The following is a 20160-nucleotide window of genomic DNA, read 5'->3' on the forward strand; positions in this document are numbered from 1 at the left end:
CAGCAGCTCTGCTTGTAACTTGTGCCACTTGGGGCAAATCACTTCGGATCGGAGTGAAGTACTGTTTTCATTAAATCAATGGTAAACTTCTCTCAGTTTTGGTGCAGCACGGTTTTATCCTTTGCAGTTTCTTGGGGGTTTTTTTGGTTTTTTTTTCCCAAATAGGTTACACAGGTGAAAATATGATACAATATTGAACATCACCAATGTTATTATGATGCTACCAGCAGAGAAAAATAAGCAAATAAAACACATTGTGGCTGCATGCATTAAGGCTTTCCTTATGCTGATGCTGACTTGGTTATTGAACAATTTTGCCTTTTCTCATTTCCATTTCTTAAAATCTGTTGTTTTAATGCCATTCTCTTCACATGTTACACTTTAAAACATTCGCTTTCTGACAGAGTTGCCTGTGATATTTGCACATACAGCATTATTGTACTTGTGTGATGCTATCTTTTGCTTGCTGGAAAAAATAATCCAGAGAACTACTGAAACATTTTTAGGAAATACATGTAGTAAATTACTTAATGCTGTAAGTACATAATTAGTCTTACCAACTATCAGAAAAAAAATCCACTTTAATACATTCTAATCTCAGTACAAGTATTTTCAGACTATGACATGATAAAAATAGACTTGGGTTCACCAAATTAAGGTATATCCAATAAATGTCTTTTGAAGGTGGTTGAAAAATGGCTGGTGGTGAAGGGTGGAGCTTTGCTTTAGGTTAATCTTACAGCAGCTTACGTGAACTCAAAAATAAACCCCATCTTTTCCTTCCCTGCTCTCCTCTGAGCCCGCACTGCAGCCTATGCAAGTCTAACTGGTCTGTCTTCTGCTGTTACACACCTGTTTCTAGGCTCTAGCTAAATTTTACAGTATGTAAGAAGTACTTCTCATTTCTCACAGACTAGGAAGAAAGGTAGAGAAGAGAGCTTTGCAGGTACCAATCTCCAAGTTTTTAGAGTGAAAAGAAAGATGTTAATGGTTACCAAGGAATGAAACCCTTACCTAATTTCTCGTAGTCTGATAACTTTCAGTTACTGCTAACTATGGCCTGATTTGAACAAGCCAGATCAAAGTGAACAACTATGTATAGGATTATTCAGTATATGCAAAACGTCAGTTGTCATATTCAAAACGGAACAGCCACATCATTGCTGGCATGCCAGAGAAGAATGCTGGCAGTTTGTATTTCAGCATGATGATACATTGGGAATTGGTCCATTGCTAATGAAAGAAGCAGGCAGGATTCTAGTTTTATTAAAAGGCTGCTAAAGGCAAACTCGTCTCACTTGTTGATTTTTAAACTTTGAAGAAAACCTGCTTTGCTAAGAATATTTGTTTGAACCTACTCAGTCTTTATTTTTAAAGTTAAGATCAACACTGCCAACACAGTTCTAAGAAAAGGTAGAATATAGTGTTGTTACATATTTTGTTATAAGTATCCTGAAGAGGTAGAATGCGTGTTTACTTCATAGACTGAGTATGTGACAAGGAGGAAAAATAGTAGCAGAGAAACTTCTTAGTAGGCAGGTCTCATCCCCAGCCTCTTTTTCCAGTACGCTTTATATGGTTCATTAAGGCAGCTGCTTTCCTGTAATCATGGCTATCTGGAAAAACAAAAGAAGCTTTAAATGTTTCTGGACAAAAGCAAAGCTGGGAAGTCTGTAGATTGTTGACAGCCATAGCTAGCAACTACTGTAAAACTAGAACCTTCTCACTTTCCTTAATGGCTTGTTGGTTGTGGATACTTGAGCAAAGAATTATATTTTTTAATATGCATCTGTGGTCATTATGCATGTGACTTACAAGCTGTGCTCTGTTAAAGCGCTTACTGGGGCTGACTGGTGCAAAGATGGCTTTATCACAGGTGGCACAATGTGGGTCTGAATTTGGAATTGAGGTTTCTGTAGAGGTCTGTCAGGCAAACGCGTATTTTCTTTCAAAGTGTCTCTTGGGATTAGCATCTCCTGAAGATGCCTGTGCTGAAAAACTTCAGTGTGGCAGCTGTACCTCTCTCCTTGGGAAAAGGGTTTACTGGATTCCCCTGTCCCTAGGTGTGTTTAAGCAGTTTTGGCTTTAACTACATCAACTAGATATAAAATATATATGAATATCTTACTATGATTTGTGACAAATTGATGGTATAAAAGTAAACCCTACTCAGATAAAGGTTTGCTGTATCTTAGTTGTAGAGAAATTAAAATAAAAGAAAATCCATGGATAAAATTAGCGGTCTTGTATTTTTTTTCAAACTTAAAGGCTAATCTCTTTGAATTGACAACTTGCTACCTCACTGAGAAGAGCTTAGTCTTTTTGAATCCAAGTCCTTAGGCTTGAAGATGTGTTTTACATATTTTTCATTTTAAACTATGACTGAAATATTGTAATATGCCACTAGAAAACGATGCTGGTGAAAATACTGGGTTTTATAAATATCCCTGCTGCTATGGCCACATATTGGACTTTACGCACAGCAATCCCATGCAGCTTTGGAGTTCTTTGATGTGCAGCCTTTAAGGACAAGAGATTAACCTCTTTTCCTGGTAGACAAAGAGTTCTTATTTTTCATCTTTTTATGAGACCTTATCCGAAAGTCATCAGTCTATGGAAACCACCCTGTTCTCTTCAATGGGAATTGAATGAAGAACATGATTTCTGTGGTCCAGTGTTTAAAAGAACCCAACCAATAAAAACTTTGCAGTAAAGTCATAATTGCATCCAGATGTCTCTAAGTGGTTGTGAAGCAGCTGGTGGAAACGCCTTGATCTGACCAAATTCAGCATGCCACTTGTTTCTGTATGTGGGAAAATTTGACACAATCTGGAAGTGATCAGTCTGAAACCAACAGTCCCCCCGAGTGGTCCTTTTAAAATGAGTTGCAAATAAAAAGGCTAGAAAATCCTTAATGCAAAGTACATAATTTGCTGTGTGTTGTGAAAGGTGCTTTTATCCGTAACTTGGCTTCTAGGTTTGTATTTAATGTGCTTTTTTGTGTGCATCAAGCTGTATGTGCAACTTGTTGTACGATGATGGTTGTCTTCCTATCGTTTTTTTGTTCTGCTCATAATGCACGTTATGCAGTCCTCTGGGCCAAAACTTCTCTCTACGTGAATATATGGTACACCAGGCTTGAATTTCTAAGCAAGACTCTAGTTTGGCGATACAGGCATTGGGAGCCTTTGCTTTGGTCTGGATAATTCTGGACCCTAGCTGGCCCTTTTGTATATTATTGCTGAGGAACTAAGAAATATGAACAAAACACTCATGAATAAAACAAAACCCCCAAACCAGTTAAACTGTAAAATGGAGATAAATGGGTATGTAACGTTCAACGGTAGGTTTAATCCTTGTGGTGCTCCTCTCTCTGGTGGTGCTTGTGGTGATTCATCCCCAAGCACAGCAGTCTCAGGGCAGAGCATCATCCTGCCTCTGACAGTGTTCAGTAGCAGCTGTTTAAAGAAGACAATAAAAAAAAGACAAAAAGCTAGTAATAGCTCACCAGAATTATGTTCCCGTCTTCAAAAATGGGCCATAAATGTATCTCACCAATTTAAGTAGAATTATTTGTGCTGTTTCAAGTAAGGGAAATATGAAGGCAGTGGCCCTATATCTTTTTTCCGTGAGGTCAGTGCTGAACTGCTGAGCTATTACTACTTGACCGGAGACCCTGAAAAAATAGGTTGGGGCAAAAGAGAGAAGGAGCTAAAAAATATAAAAACTATATGATTTTTTTTTTTGAAGTGGCAATGCACACAAGAATGGAAGCATTCTTAGGTATGCTTTTTAAAATATGATAGTGCATAGGACATGTATTTCTTAATGTAAAATGTGAAGGGGGAACAAAAGAGGGATTTCAGAAAAATGCACTGATGGAAAGCTAGAAAGATGTTATACACTGTCAAGCTTCTGAAACAGAAACAAAATTAACTTTTTTAATTCTGTTATGACTAGCTGAGCTGTAATGCAATATAGTAAATCTCTCAGTATTTTATAATAAAATTAGTCAAAAGATGACAAAAGTATAAACAGTGCACTAATGAAAAAGCCTTGCAGGACTTATATTTAAATTGGATTGTGCCTGTTTGATTTATGCTGGTATGTAAGTGCACTCGGCTCAAGTGTTTGTGGAAGCATGGACAGTATCCTCTTGCACTGTTTGCTGTTTGTTTTCTGCATATTTTGTTTAAGGTTTGGAAATAAATTACTGAATACATTATAACAGCATTGTCAGTTGTAGGGTACTGGGAATAGACGAGTCTGTTGTGCAGTCTGAGAATATAATTAGGAACAAGAAAAAAGCCATATATTACTGTAACATGGTAAATGGTGGAATTGCTAGATTGTCTTGAGCTCACTTGGCTCAGCTTAGATGCACATAAAACCCATCAGCAGAAAACTTTTCACTTGAGCAGTATCAATGCATTTTAAGAGGAAGCATTCCCCCGGTGTTTGGATTGCAGGCCAGAGCTCTGTGTGTGCTGATATTTCAGGAAACAAAATACATGCAAATACCCTTTTTTTTCCAGCACTGTTTCTGACGGTGCGGTACGTCTGATGTCGTCGTGGTTCTAACGATGGTGACAACTGCCTTGGTTGTGCATAACGTGCATCAGCCTGCAAGCTGTGCAAACCCTGTTAGTCGCTTTTAGAACAAGTCCCAAACCCAGTTATATAGATGAATATTTAATTTATTGCTGTGAAAAATGAGAGGAAACAAGTGGCTTATCAGGTTCCATACCAGTTCTTTTCCTTGTCTGAGTTTTATTTCTGCTCCCCCTGTCTGCTTATAGTAATGCCACTTGATGCTTCCATCAGTATATTGTTCTCAGCTGTAGCGTGCAAATACCATCAATGTTTTAGTATCCCAAGACACTAGAGATTAGCTTTTTCCTTTTTTATTTTGTTATGACAGATACATTTGAAACCTCCGTTCTGAACAAAAGCGCATGGATGTTGGAAGCCGCTCTGTAATGCAAGTTATAAAGAAAGAAGCATAATGCAGTGGGAAAGACTGAAGAAGAAATGCATTGAAATTGAGTACTGCTTTGTAAAATGTCATAAATTTAAATGAGGAAAAAAAGAAGGCTGAATATAAGCAAATGTATTGCTAACTGCTCTGGAATGAAATAGGATGGACTGGGGGCTCAGATGTGTTCCTGCTTTCAGAATCCTGTTTACTTCCAAAACTATTCTTGGGTTGATTTATGCCGTGCTGTCCACAGGCCAGGAGACTGTGTGCGGTAGTGGCAGAGCGATCAGGACTGCGCCCCTGTAGCTGGTGGTGTGGTACATCTGTAAGCCCGTTGTTGATTGCAGGAGTCACATCTGCACTACCATTTTTGGACTGCATCTTAAACAGAGCATATATCAGCCTGGCTGGTCAGTGCTGCCCGCTCTGCTGGAGGCGGGGATCTCGTGCCCCAGCACGCGGGGTGCCGTGCCGTGCTGTGCCGTGCCGGCCGGTGTGCCCTGGCACAGCCTGTCCTCCTGTCGCCCGCCATCTGCGAGGCCGTTACCTGAACGGGAGCGGGTGGGAGGCAGTGTCTGTCTGAAGATGCTTGCTTGAGTGGTGCAGGGGTGAGGTAATTTTATAGCGTTTAATGGGACGCATGTGACTTGAGTTGCTGATGCAGATACACAGACTTATGTGCTGATGTGTATGACAGGCGTGCAGCCTCCTTTGAACCCTCCACCCTGCCCTGCATTATGGAGATGCAACGAGGTAACACGCATCCCTTCGTGGTCGCAGTCCACCCACACGCACCATATGCATAATTTTTCCATAAAAGATGACTGTCGAGATGTATATGATCTGAATTTAAGACGGTTGCACGTACTCTTATTTTTCGCACACACGACTGTTTAGTTACATAATTCACCTAATGAAAGCTAATTGTTGAACACACGAGTGAGGCTACTGCATTTTGAGAATGCATCATGTGATTTTTTTTTTTTTTTTTTTAAATGAAGGTCCTGATATCTGTTATCTCATTTTTCTATTGCTCAACTTCATTGGGTGGCTTGCATTTGTTAATATAAATGCTGTTGTGGGAATTTTTATGAAGTATGACAACATTTGCATACCATGTTACAGGTAAATGGTCGGCTTTTTAGAAGTGCTCATTGTTGGGTGCATCTCGTCTCACTTAAGTTGGTGGTAAATCCTGCGTTAGTATCAAAACTAGTACAGTTAATGTAACACACCAGCACTGTTTGAAATCATGCGCTAAGAAGGTGTCTGTCTGCTTACAGGACTGACAGGATAACAAGCTCATTGCTTCTGTTACAATGCTAGTATTTGTCTATTTGCATAATATAAAGCAGTAACACTTTAATTTACAATTCATGAATAAGCCTTTCAGACAGCGGTTTCAGACATGACTGAAATTTGAGAATGCTTCTCAAGTAAATTGCTGGTTTTGAGCACATTTTGTTATTTATTGGGAAGCTGAAATTACACTCAGATGCCCAAGCCCGAAAACAGAACATAATTTGGCATTTGTGCATAAATGGTTCCTGAACAAGGATGGTGGGGAAAGTACTGAAACGATTCAGTGTTTAGTTGTGCACATTAATAGGTAAACTTGGTTATTCTGTGCTTGCATTGTAAACTTGTCAGTTTTGTTAATTAGGTGGCTATAAAGAAAAGAGGGTGCACTTAAGGAGAGTGAATCAAAAGAAACTTTTTTTTTTTTTTAAATCAATATTTAAGGGTAATGCTAGTACCAGGGAAGTGCTGCTTGCTTTAGAGCTGTAAGGAGCTCTGGTACGTTTGGAAAGGACCCCTGTGTGTACTCTACTCAACTAAAAGATATTGCTGGAGCTTTTCCTGTGGTTGCTGTGCTGGCTGTCTTGTTTAAAAGTGAGATAAAGGCTGAGGTGGGGCCTGGGAAGCGTGTGGTGGTGTTGGTGTTCATGGACTGCGTGAACCTGTCTCCCAGCAGCAGGATTGTGGTGTTCCCCGATGCCAGGAAAGTTGTGTGAAGCCGAATGTAGGAGTAGTGGCAGATGTGCTGACTGAAGAGCTGCACTGGTAGATGAAGAGCTGAAATCTAGATGGAGGGTAAAGTCATGTGTGATGTTTGTGATAAACATGATAAAAACTTGCTGAGGAGCAGCTTGGATTACAAAGAACTTTTTGCCTCTTTCATGTCTCATGATAATTAAATGGTCCATTTTTATTCAGCTTCTTTCAAATGGGGTTCCAATTAAGCAATAACTAATGAGATAGGAGATTAAGCATCAGCGAATCTCTGGTGGTCAGAGGCGTTCCCAGGGCAAAGTCCAAAAATGTTTTTTTAAAATTTGTTTGAAACAAAACAAAAATAGTTATTACAGAAACAGGAGATGGATTCTGTGAGTGTAAATGCAGATTGAATTAATTTTCTTAGTGTTACACTGAACTGAAAAAAACCTTAAATTAAATATGTATCCTTTTTGATGTGGTTGCTGTATCATCACTGCAAATTTTAACAAATGCATCTGTAACCAGATAAGAAGATGCTATCAGGCATTTTTAATTTTAATTAAGGTTTAACCTATTGGAAGAATATATATTTAAAGAATTAATTAAAATGCTGTTCACTGTATAAGAGATTTCAGTATAGGAAATGAGTTAATTGTGCTATCATAGGGGATCTGTGCTTTGCAAGCTGTTTTGTGATGCTAAAAAAGCATCTTCATTTGGATGATAGGGACCTCTCGGGAGAACCAGAAGATGAGGGTGCCTGCCTTTCGGTTTAGTTTGAATATAAGTAGTCACTGGTCTTGCTGCATCTGTGTGCATCAAACATCAGTTTCTGTTTTTCTTCTGGGTGGGTGGCTGGCATAAATGCTCAAAATACTTGAGATAATTGGGCATAATTTGATTGCATCACAGTAATCCTGTATTGTGCGAGAAGGGTTTTTAAGGTGGCTAAAATACCCTTAAAGACTGAAGTCTTTCAACACTGTAATTCTTGATAACCTTGTATTGCCGCAAGTTTATTTTTTTCGTTCTGTTGAACATACGAAGTTACTGCTGGAGTTCCTCAAGGATCAAATCGTGCCTTATTTAATATTTTCATTAGCAGCCTTTACAGAAGAATTAGAAGCCTGCTAAATAAATTTGCCAGCTCCAAAGCCGAGAGATGTTGGCAAGGCGGAGGAGGACGGGATTGTTATGTGAGAAGAACCACTTTCCTCTGCCGTTAATTTGTTTCAGGAGTATGTCATGTGTTTAAGGACTGATGATATTAATTTCTTCTATAAGCTCAGCCTCATCATTTGGGAGCAGCAAAGAATGAAGGTGTCCTACTTGTATTTAGGAAGATGTGTTTAGGCTGCCACAGGTCAAGGAAGGGCAATTGGGATGCTGGTGGAAGGCTTGGCCAGCCTTTTTATAGGCATCACAGAAGAGCTTGGCTTCAGCCTGGAAAAACAAAACCTGAGTGGAGACAGGATTGCTCTCCATCTGTATATGGAAGGGGTGGGGGAAGCACAGTTATTTAAGCTAAAGGATGGTTTTATGAGGAGGTGTTGGGTGTAAATCCGGAATCCACTTTGGCTGGCAGGCAGGTTATTTCTCACCCCGTGTGGTGCATCCCCGTGGGCACGGTGCCTTGAGCATTAACTAGTCTTGGCAAACCTCAAGGTCAAGTGTTGGAAATAACTCTCTTCAGAGCACATTGATTGGGGAGCTTGCTTTAAATGATTTCTTTGGAGAAAACAGAACTTCTAGAGGAGAAGTATTTAAAAAGCCAATGTAAGACATAGGCAGCCCTGTCTTCCTTAAGGATTTACTGCTGCTCTTGGTGGTTGCGTGGACGTGCCAGACTTCTTCCAACACCTCTGAGTAGGTGCCAGTCTGTCAGATTAGCTCAAATAAAATAAACCTTTCTCCCACTCCCTGCCTGCTATCAGCCCTTTGAAAGAATTACCTTTTAAAATGTACTGGGGTGTTCGCCGGGCTTTTATTCTGCAGTTCTAAACTGGTTTTTAAATGAGCAGAGAGGAGGTGAAAAATGTTGGCCACTTTTAATACCGTCATTTAATGATCTCATCCTTTGAGCCAGTGTTTGTGGAGAGATGGCTTATCTTGAGCTGTTCTCTCCTTTCCTTGCCCATTTTCCATGAGAGTGTCTCCTATTGTGTTAAGCCAATAACCCTTTTTATATAGGTCAGCGCATAGTATTAATGAGCTTTTATACCGTGGTTATAAATGTCACACGTTTCTTAGTGTAGGAGTGGGGAACAGAAAATATTGCCTGGATTTGTTCTTTTCTTTCCAACAGTACATGTGTGAAACAGTTGATCTTCTGATAGGGAAAAAAAATAAATCCCTTTGATTAATCAGAGCCTTTTAGCTTTTGTCATTTAAAATGCAATCCCAAAGACCAAACATCGTGGTGCTTGCCCTCAAAAGCACCTGCTTTAGGGAGATATGAAAAAACCAAAGTTTTTGTGAGATAGGTGTACCTGTAATGAGATAATTTGACAGGACAACCTGCAAATGCAGGTTGAGCACTTCAGTCTGGTGAACCCGCAGTATGTTCAGAAGTGCTCGGCTGCGAGGAACCTCTGCTTGCAGCGGAGCCACTTGGGTTTTATTGCTGCCTCAAAAGCCAGCAGAATTAGTGCTGATAGAGATGATGAATGTGGCAGGCTTGGCTAGTATGCTTGACTTGTCCATATAGATGGCAGGTATAAGAAAACATATTGCATAGTCCAGAAAACAAAGTATTAGGAAAGGTATCCAGGTGGTTCATAGAAGGGAGATGGTAGCAGCTCTCCAAGCTCTGGCTCCTGCCTTCCTGAGCATCTGGATTGCAGAGCACCCCTGGTGACATCATCCTTCAGAGTTTCTGCTATTCCATATCCTCCAGCAGCAACCACTCCAGCACAGCGTTAACTCCTGGTAGGGTGAGGTAGCCCTGGTCCTGTCACTTCATTTTGTTTTCAGCCAGTTATCATAGTAAACAAAGGGTTGAACATCTGCAATTTTGCTTTATCAAGTGGTCCTATAATGCTGCAAAGAAAAAAAAGGGGAAGCTGAACACATTTGAAAGTAGCTTAATAAATTAGTATTAGTATTGTAATTTGCTCAGTCTTTACTTCTGGATTTTGGCTGCTTAGCAAAAATTGTTTGGAAGAGCTATTAATTTTACCATAAGAATGATGATGCTCTATACAGAAAAATATCTGACCATATGTTTGTGTCTTTATTTTAAAGGACAATGACTGATGAAATTAAATTTAAAGGGGAAAATAAATTATTATTATTATACACTATACTTCTGAAGAAAATGGAGAACAGATGGATTTAGAGCCCTAATTTTCTCATTTGCACTGCGGCTGTGCATAATACATGCTTTTTGAGAGTTCAGGGTGTCATCTGGAGCATTCTTGAACGGAAAAGTAAATATCACAAATTTTGCAGTGTTAAACAGACAATCTGATATGTACTTGTGTGGATTTCAGTATTTTATAACTGGTTTCGTATCTGGTTAGTACATTTTACGTTCCTCTGGCATATTGTGCCGATTCCTTCTATTGCTGCTACAGTTGAGCAAAGAATTGCTGGTCCCTTTCAAGCTGATTACAAGAACTTTGAAAAATCATCAGTGAAGAAAGAGTATTAGAAAAAGATCTTACGAAGTGCATTTGTAAAAGAGATTTTTCTGGACACAGAATATTTATAAGCTTTTTAAAAAATCAGGTTGGAATATGGAAGCTGGTCACTATAGTGGGCAGGAGTGTTTTGGGCTTTTGGGTGGTTTTTTTTTTTTTTTGTTTGCTGTTCCCCCATCCCGCCCCCCCCCCCCCCCCCCCCCCCCCCAGCCTTCCCATTTAATTTCCTGCTAGTTTTATTCTTATATGAAACACCTGCAGTTACCATCATTGCTTTTCACCATATAGGACATGTGGGTTTTTTCTGGACAGGTATAACGATTACTCCTGCAAAACTGTCAATTTAACAACAACCCTCCCAGCACTTTGCAGTGTCCAAGGAACCTGCATCATCAGCATATAATCATGTATCACAGATATTAAGTAGCGAGTGATTTTTGTGATTAGAGAAATAGTCAGATCTGGGTTAGCTCTCCGGTGAATTAGGGTTTAAAAGGTCTTGGACAACTTCCTAGTGCCCGTGTATCAATCGGCCACCTCCCTGTTGTGCTTCAGCAGTTCAGGAAAATACTGGCAGTTTTTCATGTGCTCTCCGAGTCCCGTGCTGCGGTTGCTCCCCTGTGAGCTCACAGGGCTGCTGTCCTTTTTCAAGAGGGATGCTTCAGGTTGGCACGTGGTGTCTTGGGATTGATGACAGGGCTGCTCTTCAGGTGTCTGTCCTGCACCTGAACAAGTGACGTGCCATAAGTTTATACTGTTTACTCATATTAGGTCACTGAGATGCATAATGCCCTAAAATAACCTTGGTCCTCCTCTTAATTTTTCTGTTGACAGACCCAAAGGAAGAACAAAAAAATTTGTCTTGTAAGAGTTGGGTTTTCTGTCTTGGCAGTGTGTGAAAATCACTGGAGGAGCTGAGGACCACTCCATGTCTTCCTGTTCTCGCTGCCATTGAGCCTGTGGTCCTTTTAATGTAGCACTAACCAGCTCAGCCAAATGGTTAATGGCGTGGAGATGGCTTCATGTTTGTTTGGGGGTTTTTGTTGAGGTGAAGCAAACTTCAGTAATTCCCCATCTGATCGTGGAGAATAAATTTGATGGTGCTTTTGGGCATACTTATTCCATATCCTTTTTCTTTCTTGTTTTTAGGACATAAGTAGCATTAATTTGCACCTGCATGGTGCTTCTGTCTTGATTACTGAGCAGGCTGGATCATGTGAAGATTAGCGATGATGTCTTGAAAGATCAGACACTTGTTGGTGCCTTTAAAATTCTCTGATTTTTTTCTTCCTTGTCTGATGAAGCCCCGCAGTGAGATGTCAGAGGCAGCTTCCTACAAATGCAAAAGCAGTAGAGAACGTGACCTTGGGTTTGTTGGTCAGAGGAAAGTTTATCCTGAATTTTTTTTTTTTTTTTTTTTTTTTTTTTTTTTTTTTTTTGCAAAGGAAGCAGTAAGTGTGGCTGTCCATTGACCAGACCTAGCACAGGTAACAGCACCCGCTGGAGCTTCTTCTGGGCAGGGCAGAAAATCTTCCCCTCTCCATACCAGCATTTTAGCAGGTTGTGAGATATGTGAATAAATGCCTTGGCAGGTCTCCAACATCTGTTGATGCCCGGCATGGTTAATTCCCTATCTTCATTCCTGGGAAGGCTCGAGCACGTCCTAGATGGGTTCATCAGTTCATAGTGATGGACCTGAGCGTACCCAGAGCAGCTTCTGTTTTAAAGCATTTTCATATTGGTCGTCTTTAAGCACCAGGTTATGGCAGGGCTGTAGAGATTTCTATGAATTACTCTGAGAGACTACACATTTTATTCATAGATCAACTTGCAAAACTTAAAAAGAGGTTGGTGATGTGGGGATTTGACCTACTATGTTGCTAGAACTAGCGAGTGAAACAAAGTAAGAAATATTTTTAAGAGCTAGGTTTATTTTGCTTCTCTTGAAATCCCCTTGCCGCTGAAATCTTAGCATCAGCCAATTGCTGCAGAAGTTTTGCATAATCCAAACCAGGCTTTTGTTAATACTTCACTAGCATCCTTTCAACCCACTGAATGCATTTTAATTGATTTGGAGGGATTATATTGAAGGATAAAGTTAGTCTTTATTAACAGGAGGAGAACAATAGCTGGTTTTTGTGGGTTTTTTGGAGGGTTGGTTTGTTTGGGTTTGTGTTTGGTTTTTTTTTTTTTTTTAATAAACCCACAGTATTTAATGTGGCAGTCAGTGCTTTCAGTAGTGTTAGGTATTCTGTGGAGGAAAAATAAAATACCTGTCAAGAATGTGCTTATTATGGCAGCTTGCCCAGAGCTAAACTCATTGTAATGAAATCTCCTGGACTGGAACGGGGTACCGTTCACACTATTCGCCTCCTAAGTTGTTTTTGCAGTGTGTAAACCCAAAGCCAACAGCTGTCAGGTCGCAAATGGCTGAAGAGCTGTGTGGTGAGGCACTGCCAGGCTTGCAGGGCTCCCATCCTTTAGAGGAGGTGTCTGCCGGAGCCTGGAAGAGCTGAAAGGGTGGGATTAGAAGAGCTTACATCCTTTGACTTTGTACCGAATCACTGGATTGAAATCAATTTGATAGGTGCTTTTTGAGGATTTTGCAGGGTTAGTTGTTTTTTGATTTGTTTGGGATTTATTTTGAAGTCTCTGGAACTATGCGCTAGGTTGCTTGCTCTCTAGTTTTGCAGCAATGCTAGTATTGAGTTTAAAGCAGACATTTAAGACAATCAGGCCTATACTTAACATATCAGTGGGGTCTCCTTCGTGGCATGCAGGGTATCACCTTCAAATTAGTATCAAAGAAAGTGACTCCCTTCCCCTCCCTTCCCAACATGATGCAGTTGCTTTGGGAACAAGATGCATTTCTTGCATGAGCAGCTTGATAGGTCCTTTGTATATATAGCTGGGTTTGTGGAAGCTTGGATGCTTCTGGTTTTTTTGTTTTGGTGGGTTTTTTTTCCTATCAGTACAACAAGGAATCTACCTGCAGCATATTGCAGCATGCTATTTTCCCTAATTAGCATCCTAGTGTAATGTCTCTCCTTCCTTTCCCTCTCCCATCTCTAATACCCTAAAAGCTAAATTGACAAATCGCTTCTTGTGCTTTTAATATTTAATGACTAAAATGATACAAAAGGTAAGCCCGTTGATAACACAGGGGAAATGGGAAGATGCTGATGAACCGTGCTGCACAAACTTCTGTTTACCTCTATGCAGAGACTATGTATTGAAAAATGTTGAGGGGGGTGATGGGGACTTAATTAAAATGTACTCATGACAGCTAGCATTGGGTATGAATTCAATTAGACAAAACTTTAAAATTTTATTTTACAGGTAAACTGGGCATTATGTCATATCACCCATGCTTGAAAGCTATGTCGTTTGTTCTTTGGGTGTTTTTTTTGTTTGGTTTTTTTTTGTTTGTTTGCTTGGTTTTTTGAAATGTAGCATAGGATAGGAATAGATTTCAGAGTTTGGAACAAAACTTTTTGGAGAAAACCAACAGTTTGAGACAATTTTTTTTTTTTTTTTTTTTTTTGGACAAAACCAGTCCCTGTTGCTGTTGTTTAGGTGCATTTGGCTACTCTTAATGCCTGTCTGCACCCAAGGGACACTGATCAGTGCAGCCCTGTCAGCTGTTGGGTCTCCAGGCCAGCAGATAATGAGAAAGACCTGAGCACTTAGAGATACATATAAGCTATGATAAAGCACGTAGTTATTCTTATTTTCAGTATAATTCAATTTTTGGTAGTGGAAATGTTATTTTGTGGTGTTGCACCTCTCCCCCAAAATTATCTTTAATTGACCTTGTTTATTTGAACTTCTAAGTGCCAATATGGGCCAGAGGAAAGCAGCAGCACTGAAAGCAGTTGGTAAATAATTTGTGGTGTGCCTACCTTGGATTTAATTGCAAACTCTTCAAGGAGGGTTTAGCACTATTCCAGTATGTATCAGCAAGTATGATTAGCAGTGAAGAGGTTTTTACATGCAAGACGGTCGTGTTTACCGAACAAACTGTCTCAATGAACTTAATTTAAAAAAAAAAAAAAAAAAAAGAAAAAAAAGAAGAAAGAAAGGAAAGAAGACCTTAGAGGTAGTTATGGTCCTGCTAGTGCTCAACCTTCTCGACCCCGTAAAGTACTGACAAAAATTTTCTTGTAGTCAAAAGCAGCAAGACACTTACATGGGAGAGCTGAGGGGTCTGTCTGAGATGGCCATGGTTGAACTGCCCGAGGTCCTACCTGCAGTTCTGTCGCTGCCAGCACTGCCTTTTTTGCATTTATGTAAAGAAATTGCATGAGGACAGCAATTCAGCTGCCCCGGTAGTATTCTCCTGTACCTGACTTTTCACTTTGGCTGAATTTCAGCAACCGAAACAACTTCCAAGATCTGGGAATACCATGGGGTTTTTTCTTATTTTGTATTTTGGTATTCTGTATGCCATTTCTGTATCGGGGAGAAATGAAAAGGTTTTTAGTGGATGAAGTAGGTAACATGCCATTAATGACTTCTTAGAGTAAAATAATTACTTTAAAGACATTAGGCACAGACGTTCTGCATTATCAGCTAATACCCTAAAATATGTTTACTTGCTGGGCTAGCACTTTCCCTGTATATGGCTTGCTTTCTGTTAATGAGCTCATATTCCTTATGGGCAGTAAAATATTCTGTCAGGCTTCAAACGTTAAGTGCCTTCAACCTTTCTTGGGAAGGTTATTGTAACCAGGTAAACAAACCCCCCCAGTTTCTGTACTTGTCCACATTTTTACATCATTGTTCAAACTGTGTAGAAAATAAAAATAGACTGTTTCTAGTTTATTTCCTGTTAGAGCAGTGCAATGCAAGTAACTTTTGTTTCTAATTGATGTAGCTTAAATAGGGGGTGAACATACAATGCACACAATTGAAAAGTGCATAGGGTTTATACAGGCTTGGGTTTTGCATGTACTTCTCCAGTTACAATGTGACTTATTAAATCCTTTGCTTTGTCAGAACGTCAGCATTCCTGGGTTGAAGGGTTTTGCCTTTTCTAAAATCTTTTATTTATTTACTTTGCCATTTACTCCATGGAAAAACAGCACAAGTTTAAGGAAGCCAAATAAATTCCACTTTACACATACAGAGTAGTAGTCTAAGATGGTATGTAAGGTAAGGACATGTTCTTTTACTGTCTTAGCTCTAATGCTTGTTACAGTAGTTAAGGAAATGATATTAATATAGCAGGCTCAGTTGGATAAAGGCTTAGATTTGATGTGGCCTGCTGTGTGTTACCCAGCCTGAAAGATTTCTGCTTCTGGTCCCTAACTGCATACGTAAATACCGCTGCTCATGTGCATCTCAAAATAAAAAAAGTCCCAAATTTTGAATAGGCTCTTACGGTGGTGAAAACTGACTGATCTCGCTAACCTAGCGCAATCCTTGCAACAGAGGCAAGACTTGAAGTTAAAATCCTGGAAAAGCGGTACTGTGAGGAGAGATGGGAAAGGAGTTTGTGGGGAGATCTTTAACCACACCAGCACCTGCCTTAAATATGTGTTGATGTGAGATAGGCATTCACTTGAAATTGTCAACTTTTGCATCCAATGAAAACTGAAAGACTTGGAGTGAAATTATTTATGCCTCTTCAATTACAAAAACTGAGACAAGAAGAAACCCTAAACTAAACAAAACCAATCCCCACATCCCAAAAAACCCGCCTGTTTTCATGTGGAAAGCTAGTTGCCTAGTAGGCATTTATCAGGGACTAATACCACTGGAGGAAATCAGTATTACATAAATCGTATGTGCATTTCTAATAGAAATGATTTTTTAAATATTTTGCATAAATTTAAGAAGTTAAATTATGCATAATATGCAAATAATTTCATCCTTTTGTAAATGATGTTCCCACAGTTAATGATTAGAGAGCATCATGCAGTCTCTTGATTTTGAACAATTAAACCTTCCACGGCTGCGTCTATAGATAGATATTCCTTAAGCTCAGCAAGGGGACGGGAGTGCGCACTAGCACTTGCCTATGATCTCCTCCCTTTCTCTGATTACTTAAGAGGGCTGTTCAGGACAGAGTAGCAGCCTATATGAACACTATCAACCAGCTTGAACAAGTCAGATTATTTAATTAGCCCTATTAAGACGCTTCTATTTTTATAACTTATTTATGAGTGTTCTTGCTAAGCTTAGAAGGTCCAGCTTCAGATTTCAAAAAGTGTTTTCGGTTCATGTCATTAATCTTGAGGGGTTTTATACTGTGACTCCACTACGTTTTCATCCTAAGGAAACACAAATGGGCTCAGAAAAGCAGTTGAGTTGGGTAATACAATTCCGTGTTTCTGGCCAGCAGGTTTCAGGTGCAGGACATTTACCATGTCTGTGCGTGATGGACATTTGTTCAGTTTCCAAAATGTGTGTTGCATGCCTTTGCCTTAGACCACCAATAACCCAGAGGTTGGTTATTTCTTTTAACACCCATTTTGTTGAAGTGTTTTGGTTTCCCCGTGGGGCAGGAATGTTTCTTAGTTGTCACTTAAAGACTACCTTAAAATGAGTATCTTGCTTGATGTCCAGTGCTGGTAAAATGCAGGTGATGTTTGTTTTGAGCTAGATGCTCTGTCACTCTTGGAGAGATCCATGTTCTTTGTATGGTTTTATCTATAGATATTTTTTTTTTTTTAGAGCAGGAACTATTAAAATTAAACCAAACACACATTTACCAAAAGAAAAAACTTTCAAAGCAACTGTGTCCAGAATCTGATACCTGTGTCGTGGTTGTACCTTCAGAGTGTTTCAAAGGGCTATAATTTCATTGCAAGGGTAGAACTCCTTCTCCACCACCCCCAAAATTAAATACATTTGCAAAAAAAAGTGTAATTTTTTCACATCTGAATGCAGTCAGTGGGCTTTTCCTTTCTGGCTGAACCACTCTGGGCTAGTTTGGAAGAAGAAAGTCCCCAGTGACTTTATGCTTTTTAAAAAAACAAACAAAACTTCATTGGTCGTAAGTGCTGGCTTGTGGCTTGAAGCTTTTGTTATGCTGGTATGAGTAAAGAAACAGTTAATTAAACAAAGATCAGTCACAAGGTGATGCGGAAACAATACATGGATTTGGAAGCAAGATTAAGGTGTTTTGGAAGCAGGGGGTATCCATGTGAATTACGGTTCCATCCAAAAGTATCCCAAACAAACGTGGTTTGGATAAATCCAGGCAAATGGCATCTGCCAGCTCACATTTGAAGATTTTATCCAATTTCAGCTGCAGGTGAATATGCAAAATTGCATTCTCTTACTTAGTAGAGAAGTCTATATACATGCTTTAGTGAGTTATGTCATCAGTAAATTATTTTAATAGCAAATAAGGCTTTATTACTTTTGCTCTTGCTTTATTGCATTTGCTGCTCTACATTCAATATGTACAGCATTGGCACAATATAGCTTGCATGCTAGCTAGTGCATTAGCAGAAGAAATGGTAACTGTGTTCCAAGACCATAATACTTTGAATTTGGTACTGTTAAAGCCAGGAGAAAACAAAACCAAAACAAAACAAACCCCAAAACCCCACAAAAAAACCCAACAACACAAAAAACCACAACAACAAAAACCCCAACAGTTGTTGCATTTGAGGCTGTTGTACAAAGCTAGGAAATAATAGCTTATAAATCAAGCAAATTCAGTTCTGACTGAAAAGACAAAATTATTATGGTTTCCGAAGTACCAGGTTTAGGTTTTTGTGAGTCAGCTTTCAGGTAAAAACAGAACTGTGAGCAATTCAGGGTCGCAATATAAATAAAAATTAAGAGGTGATCCCCCGATAAAGAATGTAAAAGATACTTGGCATAGTATTTTAATATGGAATATACCGATTAAATTAACCCTGCACAAAGGCTTAGACAACACTGAAAAAAAATCCACTCCTCGCTTCACTATTAAATATTGAACCGTACATGAAATAACATGGAATTAGAAAATTACTTGAGAGAAGTTTTATGTGGATTAATGTTATTTTGATAGATGTGTTGAGTAAACTGCTCAGTGTAGTAATCCGATTTCCCTATGTATATAACTGTCTAATAGAACAGATTTATGCATGGTGCTAGAGAGCACTGCATGCTGTTACTGCAGGCTATGGTAAGCAGAAGTCTTGAAGAGATGGGCGTGACATGGAGCAGAATAGAAATTTATGTAAGTATCCAAAGGAAAAAAAAACCAACCCAGAGTTTACTTTGAAAGCAGCCTTTCATTTGCCACATTCTGAGTATTATGCACGTCACGTGAAAGTTGCTGTAGAACCTAAGGAAGATGTTATATGCATGGATGTGCCATTTCTTCCATCGACACCAACTGTGGCAGGAAGGCACCAGCTCTCCCTGCAAACCTGGCCGGGCGCTCTGCAGAAGACAGAATCCCTTGGCCAGGTTTTCACTCTTTCTAGTGCAGGTGAACTGGGAACAACTGGGCCAGCTTGTTGAAGTTGTTTTGGATTTGCATACTACTACCTCACAGTACATAGATTTCACATGAAAAGTCCTCGTATTTAAGTTTCATATACAGTTATCTCCTCCTCAAATGGCGATGTTTTTATAGCCCGTATGTGACCTTTGTATGGCATCACCCGAGATGCACAGCAGATGTACCATTACCAGGCTGCCTGCGGCTCAGGTGCCTTGGAAGAGGCACAGGAGGGTACTCACCCAGTGTTATTTCATTATCCTTTTCACAACACAAATTTGGAGTCACCTAGGAGAGAGTTTTTCATGTAAATAGCTTGAAAATTCAGCAAAACCTATTTAATTTGTTACCAGAGACCTGATGGCAAAGAACTTGTAATCTATTGCCAGCGATCTAGCCATTAAATGTATCTCCAATATGAGGTCCCTATACGCTAGCTCGGATGAAAACCAGCTCTGCCTGCTCCATCTGTGGTGGTTTTTCTTTCCCGCATACCACTCGGGAAGCCTTCTGCAGAAGAACGTGATGAGGCTCAATGTGCTCAGTCTTGGCTTTCTTGCCCTTCCCTAGATTTGTATCTGATGGGAAAAAGAGAGCAAAATAGTCTTGTTTAGTGCATTGCACTGAGCGGAGCACACAGTTGTTTAGCGTAACGTGCCCCTTCCTGTCACTTTTGGCACGGTGGATCCAATCAGTGCTCTGTGTGAAGATGGGATTTGTTTGAGGTTGGGAGGGAAGCACAGCGCTGCTTCTCCATCTGGGACTCCTCCACTGCTCAGGAACTGCAGGAGGCGTTTTTGAAGGCGAGGTTGAGGAAGCAGTACTGTGGCACAGGGAGTTTGTAGAGGACTTTCCCTGGGCACATCTGGAAAATGAGGATGGAGAGAGCTGCGTATTACTGGACATTTTGGGTCTGCACAGTTAGATGGGTTGCTGGCAGAGCTGTTTGCAGGCTGACTGCTGAAACCATCGGTCTCCGTGTTGGTCGCTTTTTTTCTTGCGGTCTTCCATCCTTTACCACTTTTAGGGGAAAGGACAGGGCAAGAACCGCTCAAGTTCTCTTAAAATAGAATTGCATTTGGTATACGTTTCTT

At 39.9% G+C, this 20160-nt stretch overlaps 1 protein-coding gene across 2 annotated transcripts in view; it reads left to right on the forward strand.

The window, feature by feature from the left end:
• Window positions 1-20160, forward strand: part of MACROD2 (mono-ADP ribosylhydrolase 2) — an 892536-nt gene that overhangs the window by 84800 nt on the left and 787576 nt on the right. The gene's annotated exons all lie outside the window — the stretch shown is intronic.

The sequence above is a fragment of the Falco rusticolus genome, chromosome 12 (genome assembly GCF_015220075.1).
Source record: "Falco rusticolus isolate bFalRus1 chromosome 12, bFalRus1.pri, whole genome shotgun sequence".
In the NCBI taxonomy this organism is placed as follows: domain Eukaryota; kingdom Metazoa; phylum Chordata; class Aves; order Falconiformes; family Falconidae; genus Falco; species Falco rusticolus.